At 35.5% G+C, this 10,613-nt stretch overlaps 1 long non-coding RNA gene across 1 annotated transcript in view; it reads right to left on the bottom strand.

The window, feature by feature from the left end:
- Positions 1-10,394, bottom strand: part of LOC111088658 — a 60,034-nt gene extending 49,640 nt beyond the window's left edge. The window contains exon 1 of the long non-coding RNA XR_002613119.1: positions 10,000-10,394. This is a non-coding gene — a long non-coding RNA (uncharacterized LOC111088658). The remainder of the gene's footprint in view (positions 1-9,999) is intronic.
- Positions 10,395-10,613: the final 219 nt, after the last annotated feature.

The raw sequence follows: 10,613 nt of genomic DNA, 5'->3' as shown, positions 1-10,613 counted from the left end.
AAATTCAAAAACAAACAAACTGTTTTGTTATTTAATTAAGTATTTGAGCCTCTGTAAAAAAAATGCTTTCAGAAACATGGTAGCGCACAGTTGAAACAGACGAGATCACTAGCGAACTGTATTATACAACGTTTCGATTCACTTTTGTTTAATTTCTTCATTAGCTTACCTCATCCGTTTCAACAACTTTCATTGTTTTCCAGTTTTAAAATACATTCCAATATTACATCACTTCAAAGATTTTCATAAACCACTGACACTTTGTAAACATTCTCATATAGTCTTACATAAGATTACAAATTAATTATATTTTCTCTAACGACACTGAACACGAAGACGGACAGAAAATTTTTCGACACAAACAACTTTAAGACAGAAACGTATTAAAAAGACACGTCAAAAAAAAGTCTAAAACTTAAATCATAATATACTACTTGACATGATCTCTTAGGCCTAAACAAATAAATTACTACAATGTAACTTTCGTTTATTCATTCAGTAGTTATAACATTAGAACTTCGAAATGTGTTGTTTTGATCGTTTGGCTAAACAAAGTTACATTTATTTTTATTTTTAGAAAGCAATATGGTTTTGGATTATGAGTGAATCAAACTACAGTGATAAACTTGAGATTATTAATCCTACCTACAACCGGGAATTTCCAAGAATCAACTGATAACTCCGTGTAACAGATCTAATAATTTTAATGCCTGTTTTGAATTTGAAATTATTAATATACATAAGTTACGCATTCAACCAGCAATGACTAAATCTTCTATTTGTACAGGTCAAATGACAAAGGTATAAAAAAATATTTAAATAACATTCAAAGCACATCAGCAACTGGAATTAAACCAACGTAAAATAAAAGTTTCATAAAAAACTTTTTTACCTAATATATGTTCAGTTCTAATCAAAAACTCCTTCAATACTGATCGAATCCATGCTACGTGAATAAACTTGTGCTCACCGGAGAACAAAGACCAAGTAACATCGCCTCCGAACAGATACATTGGAGATAGTTAAAACCCAGCCCGTTGTAAAATACTTAATCTAATCTTAAAGTTTCTTCTCCCTACTAGATGAAGGGATCGCCATGGGCGACGAAAGGCACGTGAAAGATACCGAAGACTCAATCCGTTGCACAAGACTTCACCTTCAAGCCATGTCTTGAGACCAACGTTTTAACTAAAATGTCGAAACCAACTGACATGCAGTAAAGAACACTCAAAAGAACGTGTAAACGTTTTGGCTTACTTCTGTAGAATAATATTATTAATGATAAAAAATACTGAAAATAAATAATTTTCTGTAAATCTGGAGACGCTAAGATCGGAAACAAACATACGATCTGGAGATCGGAAACAAACATACGATCTGGAGACGCTAAGATCGGAAACAAACATGCGATCTGGAGACGCTAAGATCGGAAACCAACATGCGATCTGGAGACGCTAAGATCGGAAACAAACACACGATCTGGAGATCGGAAACAAACATACAATCTAGAGACGCTAAGATCGGAAACAAACATACGATCTGGAGACACTTAGATCGGAAACAAACATACGATCTAGAGACGCTAAGATCGGAAACAAACATACGATCTGGAGACGCTAAGATCGGAAACAAAGATACGATCTAGAGACGCTAAGATCGGAAATAAACATACGATCTGGAGATCGGAAACAAAGATAAGATCTGGAGACGCTAAGATCGGAAACAAACATGCGATCTGGAGACGCTAAGATCAGAAACAAACATACAATCTAGAGACGCTAAGATCGGAAACAAACATACGATCTGGAGACGCTAAGATCGGAAACAAGGCTGATTTTTCTTCCATAAGAAATATTTGTTAGGATAAAGAATACAAACAGAAAGACACAACTCAGTAGAAACTAACAACTTAAAATGCCTGTCGCAAATATACATATATATATATATATATGTGTGTGTGTGTGTGTGTGTGTGTGTCTACCTGTCTATATCATTGATAACATTTTCTGATTTTTTATTTTAGCGGTCCCGACATGGCCAGGTGGTTAGGGCGTTCGACTCGCAATCTGTGGGTCGCGGGTTCGATTCTCCATCGCACCAAACATGCTCGCCCTTTTGGCCGTGGAGACGTTATAATGTGACGGCCAATCCCACTATTCTTTGGTAAAAGAGTACCCCAAGAATTGGAGGAATTCACTGCTAAATTTGGGACGGCCCTCGTGTAGCTTTGCGACGGCCAATCCCACTATTCTTTGGTAAAAGAGTACCCCAAGAATTGGAAGATAGGGGGCAATGACTAGCTGCCTTCCCTCTAGTCTTTCACTGCTAAATTAGGGACGGCCCTCGTGTAGCTTTGCACGAAATTCAAACCAAACCTTTTCTAGTGAAAACTTCATGGTTCTCCGATTACATCTCTGTTCTCTACACCGTTCAAAGTATATTATCTTGACGTGGAAGGAATTTGTTCTCAAATGTTTCGACATAATATGAAACAGAATTAACATCAAACATTATCTGGTGAAAAAGTATTAAAAAAACGAAACTCAACACTCGTTAAAGTAAATCACGTGTATAAGTATAAGATTAATCTTCTGAGGGAATGATTAAAAATCATCTTTTAAACTCAGTTAAGTATGCAAACTACGAGTGAATCAAATCACACTCAAATCGCACTTACTGTCCAATTTTGAATGTAAAATAAAGAACAATTTTCAACTCGCTGTATTTAGATTTAATATGTGAAACATGATGACACAACCAAACTTCGTAGCTGAAACAGGAAAATGCTGTAAGGGTACAATCACACACAGATACATTCCTGCTGAATGTTAATTCAGTTTTCCTAATTTATTCAAGTATAGTTTAAATAATAATAGCAAACAATCGGCGTTAAAAATAATCATACTGAGTTAAAAATCCGTAACTTAATTCTGATAAGTGTTGACATAAAAGTTAGTTATTTTCTTAATAATTATTTTGTTAATAATTTTTCATCAATTTTATTGATGAAAAATTACAACTAAACAATTTAATCCTTAACAAGCGATTGTTATCAAGCGATTTCCTATGATATAACAGCGTTTCAACCACTAGTATGTCTAACGTATCCAAACTGATCTGAACAGACCTGGTGTTTGGCGAAAGGCCACATCGGCACTGGATGTATTATTATTATTATTATACTTCTCTGAATGAAAGTAAAGAAGGATGTGTTATAATACCCCCCCCCCCAGTGGCACAGCGGCATGTCTGCGGACTTACAACGCTAGAAACCGGGTTTCGATACTCGTGGTGGGCAGAGCACAGATAGCCCACTATGTAGCTTTGTGCATAACTACAAAACAAACAATATTTTATACTATCTGAACCACACCACATCTGCCATATACAAGGTCATTTCTTCAATACCAGGTTTTATCAAGCCGGCTGGGATACGACAGACATACAAGTAGTCTTGGCGCGATCTACACAATCGACTTTCATGACTGTTATGGTGAAAACTAGATTAAGTAATTGAATTGTAATTGTTATAAATTTTATTTAAGTCAACTTACAAATCGGATGTTTAGGGTAAGGATTAATAACACAATAATATCCTATCTTATGTTTTAACCAATTTCAAAAGTTTCCTGACGACGTTTATTTACAAATGCTCAAAGGTCGTCGACCCCAGCGACATGTGGTTCATATATAACGCTGTGTGTGTGCGTGCGTGCGTGTCAAATGAGGACACTTTATGTTCCCCTACACTCTTGAAGACATTAGTAACAAACATTTCTCTGGCTCCTTAACAAAAGTACTGTTCGCTAGTCAAATAAAACTTTGTGAAATTACGAACACTTGTTCAGGTTTCGCAAGTTATTATGAATTAAGTAAAGTTAGTTAACATAAATAACGATTTAAATAAATCAATAGTGTTAAAATAAAATAACGTTGTGCAATCAATTCTTGCCTAAACATCTGGTTTGTAAATGGCCGAAATAAAATTGATACCAGCCGGCCTACGAGCCCTGGTATCTGGCGAAAGGCCTCGTCAGCACTGGCAATCGTAGATGTGGTGTGGTTGACATATTATAACATATTTTCCTTTGCTTTCATTAACGAATGCTTAGATATATATTTAAAAAAATATCCAACTGTTCGGTCCTCAATTAACACCGCTGACCTTGACCTCTCCGTTTTGTCCACCGCGTGGAATTGAACCCCAGATTTTAGCGTTGTAAGTCTATAAACTTACCGCCGGTGAACAAACACAGATCTATATACTCCCTAGCAGTATCTGATCAAGAAATTCCAACTTCAATGCCATATCAAGCGTCTTCAGTTCGCAGTTAAACAATATTAACGTAATCACAATACCGTGACGTGCGTGTAACGATTCTATTATCAGATCATGCGTTTGCACGATCGCTCGTAAATGTTAGTTTATCTGCATGTCTCATACATATTACGCGCACGTGATGACAAAACTAGTAATTACGTTACTTATGTTTATGACGCAATAGTTTCGTGTCGACCAAGTCACGTGAATTACAACACTATTTAAACCGTTAAACATCTTGGAGAGTAAGACAACTGGTCTATTACAAACTGGACGTAGTTGTGATAACTTCGAACAAATCAGCGGTCACTTCCAATGATTATAATTCAATGACCATTGTACTTTTTTTCTCCTTAATTATAATCCAATTTAAATCTATAAATTTATAAAATTCCGTAAATTTTATTTAAGCCCAAAACAATCTTATCTTTTTCGTAGTCATGAAGTAAGATCTGTATCCTTCTTAATGCGTGTGACATAATTTTGTAAAGATTTGTTCGTTGTTAAGAACAAAGATACACAGTGGGCTCTCTGTGATGTGCCCACTACGAGTTTTGAAACCCGTTTTTCAGCAGTGTTAATTTTGTTTGCAGTTAAGCGCAAAGCTACACAATGGACTATTTGTGCTGTGCCCAACATGGGTATCGAAACCCGGTTTTTAGCATTATAAACCGCGTTGTAAGGAGCTAATAGATTTTTAGCCGCGGTATAACGGCTGATAAAATGGCTCCGAGTATTTTTCAAGCACAAACTTTTAGCTCATAGTTCCATCTCTTGGCCGATTTTAGATCTAATTACAGCCGCGGCGATTGAGGATTCCCTCTCGTTACAGAGTCATTCTTATGAAAGAAAAAAAAAACCTTAATGGAATTATAAACCAGAGTTAGCCTACAATCCCTACATATTCATATCGTACAATGTGCAACAATTCTAATTTTGAAACACTACAGTACAATAATCAATACTGGCGTAAAGACCTTAAAGGGGCCTTTGATCCAAGTATAGTGACAATGACTGCTTGCTGAACAGGAAAACAATGTAAATATCATGAGAATCTTTTAGTATCTTTGAATATGATCACAGTACTTTCTCAGCTTGAAACATTAAAATATTACACAACTCAGAAGTTATTCAGACCGTAACATAAGTTACTACTTACGACGCACAAGAGTACATGTAAAAAAAATACAAAGAAAATCTCGAAAAATGTGAAGCTCCATTACGTCGTTTAAACGAATCTCCACCATAAGATAATATATATATATTCTTTACTCGTAGCTACAGTTCCAATGTGACGCATCAAGTAATTGCTTGACTGCTCCTTCACCTAGCGGTAGATGTCATTAGGTTCGCCAACTATGAACAGCTGACGTTTAACAGTTAGTGGAGAGCACCACGAAACTCGAGTTGTGATAGACGTTCAACTCGAATATCCTCACCCTAAAGACGCCACCGTTTATATAGAGGTATGGTAGAGAAGATGGAGAGAAACACTTAACGTGTTATCATTTTGCAACATTCGCTTTAAGGTGTATTTTGTTCAGAATTTCCATTTTAGTGTGAACAAATTTAGTTTGAAATAAAAAGCAAAGCGTATCTGATGTCACTACGTATTTTATTTATCAATATATATATAAGTAAGTAGCTACTTGTAATGTATTGGTGGGAATATACAGTGGTCACGTGTAGCAGTTATTAACAATCTCTTTAATTTTGATACTGATACATGGTACGATATAGGCATAGCTTTGGAAAGATTTTTCTGGGGATTTAATGGACAGTGGTCAAATATGAAAGTGTGCAAACATAATGCTATATATATGTCTATTTTCCTTTCAATGCAATGATTAGAGTTTCCATACAAGTACGTTGTACATGTACCTTAACCATTTGTCGAGATATGTCTTAATAATTTGATCTACGATCTCTAAATATAGAAGTAAACGAATGAAAAATATATATTTCATCCTGTGGCTAACAACCTGGTAGTGATAACACTCATAAGGTACATAACCACTTACAGGTAAATTTAATACAATACATAATTAGATATATTCCTGAGTCTATAATTAGATAAATCGGTTATTTTTTTAGAAACGTCAAAATATATTGCATTTTGTATAAAATAAATCAGTGCTGATGACGGAATTATAAATATATGTTTCAGAGACATCGCTATTCTGTCTTACAAACAAACACAAAGTTTATTAGTACACATTTTGTTAGATATCAACCATCTGAAACTAAGAAGAAATAACATTTCTCGAGTTATTGGTATCTTAAAATATGTCAGGTCACGAGTTTACATTATTAACTGAAAAAAGTACCAATGCTGAGAAATACGTAATAATATACATTATTATAACGGTTTCGGTTGTTGGACGAATTTTTTTATTATTATTATTATTGGTACAAATATTGCAAAGTAAAGTCCAGTTAACGAAATGAAAAGCATTTTATTTCTTCTATCACAAGTTCTATAATCTCACCTAGTGATAGAACTAACTCGTAAATAAAACTTAACTCATTAACTTTCCCTTCGTATCTACGATACAGACTTAAAACTGGCTAACTACTACAGCCACTAACGACGACACTGTAACAGACTCATTAACTAACTAATCAACAACAATTTTCTAGCATTTTTTACATTATTACAATACCCCCCACCCTCAAATCTCAAGAAAATCTGAGACATCATGTCAAATCTAGACACTCAAGACACAATTTTAGTAACCTAGCAACGATGATGTGTAACGCCTAGAAAAAATTATACAACTTTTAGTTCCATTATATCTAATTAATGCTACACGAGGTTCTGTTGTCAATATATGTGTGTGTGTGTAATGTTTACGCGAGGTGTCTTTTTCACGAAAATTAATAATTTCCATCAGTATTGTAAGAATATTGATTTGAGTTTCTAGATTTTGGTTGTATTTTAAGGCATAATTAAAAACGTACTTAAGAAAGTGATAAGTTCCATGTACAATAACACACCATACAAGTGAACATCTGAGCACCTATCACTTTGCAGTGTGCGTTTCCCAGTAGTGAGTGGGTTAGTTCTATGGTAGAAATCTAGTTTTCGAGGCTTGCGAGCCGGGTTCGAATCCGTGCAATACCACAAAACCGCTGTATGTGCGTTATAAGAGTGGCGGTCACTCCTTTAGCTTAGGTAGTAGGGTGCTTCTGACTGGTCAGTAGTTAAAATTTAGAAATGACGACAGATAGGGAAAAAAAGATAAACAGGTGACAGAAGTTTTAAAATTGGTTTCTTTTTTTTATTATTATTCTCACATAAATCAGAGTGATATTTAAAGTTAAAATGGACCTCAACTAATCACAACATGAAATCATTTCCCGTGACTTTCGGCCTAAACGATAGTATGTCAAAGGATTTATAACGTTAAGCCTTATTCTTCCTCCATGTTTACGTGTACAGAATAGTAAGTAGCTTATCAACACATGAAAGCTACATCGAAAAGACGAATTTGAACTTAAGTATTTGTTAATTATCTTGAATTATTATATAATTGTGTGGAAGAAATGGTAGATTACTTACGAGAACAAAAGAAGACACGATCTCGTTTAATCTTCCATTTTATTGACCTGCAAACACGGTAATGAGTAGCTAATACACATACAGCACAAATGAGTAGCTAATACACATACAGCACAAACACGTACTTTTACGAGTATAACAACTTATTTGTTTGTTGTCGTTGTTATTTTTTTACTTTTGATACACCTACACAGACAACAATAATTTCAAACCACAAAAAAGTCCAAGATACTCACTACGAGTCTTATTCATCACTGACCATATTTTGCAAGTCTCGGTCAATTGACATGGCAACGTATCAAAAGGCTCCAATCAATTCCCGCGACGAACCAATGTGTCGGCTATCTCTATGGTCGAGCTTAATAGAGATCAGTTCGCCAACATAAATTTGAAAGTCCTCGAAAACCATTCAGTCTGCGGTCGACTTTCACCCATAATTAGGTTTGTATGTATGTATATATATTACGTTTGTGTGTGTGTATATATATTAGGTTTGTAATATATATGGGTATTTTCACTTCTCCAAATTTTTATTGACATTTCTGAAATCAGCATTAAAAACTACATTCAATATATATATATATATATATGATGAGTTACAATAAATCGTTCATAATCTCCCTAGCTTCAAAACATTACTTTACTTTTACATTTTTCTTGACTAACACATTCCAGCCATTCTATCGAGGACCCGGCATAGCCAGGTGGTTAGGGCGCTCAACTCGCAATCTGCGGGTCGCGGGTTCGAATCCCGTCCCACCAAACATGCTCGCCATATTAGTTGTGGGGTCGTTATAATGTTACGGTCAATCCCACTATTCGTTGGTAAAAAGAGTAGCTCAAAAGTTGGCGGTGGGTGGTGATGACTAGCTGCCTTCTCTCTAGTCTTACACTGCTAAATTAGGGTCGGCTAGCGCAGATAGCCCTCATGTAGCTTTGCGCGAAATTCAAAACAAACAAATCATTCTTACGACACATTAAATATTTCCCATAGTTCCTCGCACGCTACAAAATTTCTTGCACATTTCCCCGACTGCTCAAAATTTCACGTCCTTCTTAACTACAACCACTTTCTGCGCGCACGTTCTCTTTACATTTAGAAAATGATTTTCAGAAATCTTCAAGCTTAGACAACAACAAAAAATATCCATTATTCTACTCACTAGAGTATTTACAAGTTTACTGACAGCTCTGAAGGATGTCAAGACAAACAAGGAAATTGCACGCGCCAGAACCGAACATCCGAATCATATAAAAAGAGTACACGTAGTGCGACTGCGCTACTACGTCCACTCCTAGTTGTACTTGTGTTTATTACCATAGGCTACTTAGATATCACACTTACGTGCTTTAAAAATAAAGTAAGAACGTGTCATTGCGCAGACACTTGATCGCATAGAAATATTTATAAATAATGGCTACTCTATCATACTAATTGGTGAGTATCGTGATCTTACTTCTAAATCTAACATAACTTAATCAATCGTTACACAGGGATGTTAGGAAATTCAATTGAGATACTCGTATTCTGAAAGAGTCAGCCTTATTACATAATCCTTTAAAAACGCCCGCCAATCTGATTATGAGAGATATAACGTGTAACAAAAGAAATTTAATTGTATATGTTTTTAAATAGTAATTTTACCATTTTATGTAAGATATTACATGTATATATTTCTTACCTCAATTTCTGAGAACTGAAACAGATGGGTTTCATAGTACAGAACATAACGCCAATGGGTATTAATTAATAGAACCTGTCGTCTTCGAGCACTTTTGAATCTATGCCAAAAATTTTGAGACTGCAATATATTGTTAGATATCGGATTTCTTTAATCATCAAAGTGTGTTTATCCATTATAATTGTTGTGTGATGTGACCATCAAAAACCCACTGAAACATATATGTAGTGGTGTATAATAGAGTAAGAAGCCTGATTCTATATTCTAATATGATTAATATCGCTATCATTCCACCAGTTTCTTGTTACTGACTGATCAAACACTCTTTTTTTTAACAGTTTTAACAATGCTATTAAACTTGTTCGATTTGAAAGTACACATTATATGGAATAGATCAAAACGTTAAACATGTGGTTAAGTCAGTGGTTACTCACCTAACAGGCGCCTGTATTCGACAAAAGGAGAGAACGCCACCAATATAAACGTCACAAACCGACAACGGGAAACGTCAGTTTACCAGATGCGATGTTTAATAACACTAAGCAGATGGCACCACCCTCAAGCGACCCTTTTATTGTCCAACTGTCTATTGTCCCATCAACTAACAACATCCATTTATACTTCTTATCGGTTAGTGTTAGGTCTAAATCGGTTTTACTTCTACTTTAGTTCACAACTACATTCAAAAGGGTACCCACTTTCAGTTATCCACATACTGCATGACGTAGTGTGATTAAGAACTGCACACGTGCATGGGGCCTACCTCACGAGGACGTGAATCTCCGCCACATAGTACTTTCTGTAGCGAACAGCAGTAAACCTTACACCCGCTACGTTTTCATACATAAACACTACCAACCATGACGTCAGTGTCTTTTAAAAGCGTCTCGCAGCAGTTGTGGGCGTGGTTGCTTACTATAGATGGCGCTCCTACCAAAAGTAGGAGAGAAGCCCGATATATATCAGTTTGTTATTAAGCACAATGCTTCCCCCGATTAACGAATCGTTAATTAATATCAGATTCTAGCAGTCTCACTGCTTTGGGCTT

This window comes from Limulus polyphemus, unplaced genomic scaffold, assembly GCF_000517525.1.
Source record: "Limulus polyphemus unplaced genomic scaffold, Limulus_polyphemus-2.1.2 Scaffold4198, whole genome shotgun sequence".
NCBI lineage: Eukaryota > Metazoa > Arthropoda > Merostomata > Xiphosura > Limulidae > Limulus > Limulus polyphemus.
The sequence above is the reverse complement of the archived record's forward strand: the minus strand, read 5'-3'. Positions and strand labels throughout refer to the sequence as shown.